Genomic DNA, 3,011 nt, shown 5'->3' on the forward strand with positions numbered 1-3,011 from the left:
CCATCTCGCCTTTCCTCAACCCCACTAATGAATGAATGAATGTTCGATTTATATAGCGCCTTTCCAGATTCCCAAGGCACTTTACAATTTAACACAGGTACAAGTCACAATCAATCACACACCGAACTAAGGAACTAAAATCACACTAAGGAACTTTTTTCAGTCTGAAGGTGGAAGGTGTATGATCATCAGCCCCATGACCAAATGTTCCTCCTGGATGCAATGGATCTCGTCTGCAGAGACATTTCAGCTGAAGACTGCCAGGGGTGAATAAGGCATACCAAGCTTTTCTATCCCAGGTGCATGGCAAGGGTGAACATCAGATGTGATGTGGATGAAAATATGTGGCCAACTGCTGAAAACCATTTAGATTACACGTAACAAGACTGTTCAGTTTTGTATCCTGTTTTTTCCCCCTTGTGTGGCTTTTTTGTATGTGTTTTTTACACATATGGGACCATGGCTAATGTAATGTAATACTGTTTCTGTAATGCCATCAACTGTTCGTTTTTGGACAGTGGTTGTGCAGTGATTGACTATGTTCGTCTCGAATAGAGAATCTGTGCTAGTGTTTGAAAGAATGATTGTATACTGGACCAGGTTTGCTGTGTTTGAACAAAGTTGGTGTATAAAGAGAAAACTTTGTTTGCGTTGTGAAATGCAGAGTTGTTATTTAGTTGAGAAAATGTGCTTTTGAACAGGATATTAACTATTTGGCTATTTGTATGAGGTAAATGTGTTGCTGTGTTTAGAGTTACCATTCTCTAAATGTAACTCTAGTATTGGGAAATGCGTGTTAGCAGTCGTAAAAAACTGTAATATCCTGAAAGTGTAATCCAGTCATTCGAATTATTCTATGGAGCCCCACATTTAACTCAAATTCATCCTTTCAACAACATGATAACTCAAACAAGGTTTTTGGTAAACCACATTTAAAGATTTAATGTATCCCAGAGATCTAAATTTCAATTGGGCAACTTCTTTTTTATGTTGGACATAGTAGTTATGTGTCATCTTCAACTAAACTTTGACTAGTCAATAATTATGACATATGGATTAGACTATTGTTCAACACTAGATGCTGCGTCAGCCATTGTGTTGGAATGCAACTGGAACCTGCTGCATTGCCGTAAAGGTATTGATTATTTGATAAGAACAATATTATTATTATTATTGTAAGGGAATTCATGGTTTACTGTCTGTGACCCTTGATTTGAACATTTTGATAATTCTGTTATCTGTGTGTCTGCCTCAGTTAGAACTTATCTTATCTTTTCCTTCCTGCTTCTCTTGTACTTTTGCCCTGACCCCCACGTTCAATCTGTCTGTCTCCAATGTACCTCCTTTCTAGATAAGAATACCAAACATACAACTTTTTAAAATTCTTTAACAAATTGTCTTCCTTAATAAACTTTAGAACTCTTTCCTGAGACTCATATATGAATCTGTTCTCTATGAAACACTGAGGGCTGAACACATTCGTTTGGAGGTTTGCATCAAAATATTTTCATCTTTTAAAAAACCAAAGCAAATATGTTTGTCTAACAGTGTTTAGTTTTTCAGTCATACTGCCTCACATAGCTGACATGTAGCCTACCAGCAAGAGATTTGCCCCGCTTCAATTCGCTAATACCCCTTCATGGAATCCAATGATTGAAAAAAAAACAACATTCCAAGAGCCAGTTTCAGTAACCGAGAATCAGTATGGCAAGACCCCCACCTTCAGTCACCACCCCATCCACAATGAACCGGACCACTACTGGTCCTCCCACCAGTGCTGGGTCCATGGGAGAGCGGACCCATGCAACTCATTTGGGCTGAGCCCAGCCAATGCAGGTTCCTGAAACCCTTCAATAAGGTGGTTATCCAAGGACAGGTGTAGAGAGCCAGCCGAACTGGTTCGGGCCTCTGAAACTTGATATTGCCTCTTAAGTTTCATAGACGTATAACATTGGCCACCCAGAGAGATAGACTGAACGTTATTTCAAACTAATTTAATAAGCATACATTACACAAACATTTAAAAATATATATACTTTGTTTCACTTTTTGTCTTAAATAATCAAGCTCTTTGATTGGGCCTTTAGGTTAATGTATCCTTCCTTGTTTTAATTTCTTTAAGCACTTTATTTTAGAACAAGCATGAGACTAAAGAGATCACCAAAATTCACCAAAAACACTCTTGCAACATATGTCAAAGAATCTTAAAAACACACCAGAGTTACTAAAATAAATACAACTGATTTAAAATCATATGAATGATTTGTAAAACATGATCACACAATCCCCTATTATTGCACACACAGTCAATATCTGCATTCACATTTGAAGACATGCATTCACATTTAATTCAGTCAAAACTGAGATGTAGGAAATTAAAGTGTTGAAAGTCTCAGACGTACAGCAAGCACAAATGCAGAAATCCACACTGAAGCAGTACAGCTATTTAATTTAAAGCAACCCACTTGTAAAAGCTAGTATGACACAGAGGAAAACGTTTCCTCAATATAAAGGTGATTTTTACAGTTACCCATAGAACGTATTGAGAACTAGGTAGAGAAGTTTGAATGTATGCTGAAAAGGGACCCTGGGGTTGTTTGAACCTAATATAGGCTCTGTAAGTTCATTTGATTATCATACCAACTGTCTCAATTCCTATACCCAAACTATTCTCTTTTCTCACTCCATCCATGATATTACAGAATGATGCAAGGCTTTCTAAATTTTAAGTTTAAAAAAACTGACAAAGAAAGGACAAAATGGTAAAACAGAAATCAACCTCACCAAACACATTAAGAGATCGAAAACAGCACTATAACCTTGCTCACACATCATTTATACATGTTAACTAAATGCAACAGTCAGTGTAAGGTGAAAGGATACATTCTTATAAAATTATCAGAAAATACACTTTTATTGACAGGACGCATTTGGACTGTTTCGTGGACGTGAACGCATGTGTGCTTATGTGCCTATATTATATATTCATTTAAGGTGTGTGTGTGTGTGTG

Source organism: Brachyhypopomus gauderio, chromosome 21 (assembly GCF_052324685.1).
Source record: "Brachyhypopomus gauderio isolate BG-103 chromosome 21, BGAUD_0.2, whole genome shotgun sequence".
NCBI classification, from domain to species: domain Eukaryota; kingdom Metazoa; phylum Chordata; class Actinopteri; order Gymnotiformes; family Hypopomidae; genus Brachyhypopomus; species Brachyhypopomus gauderio.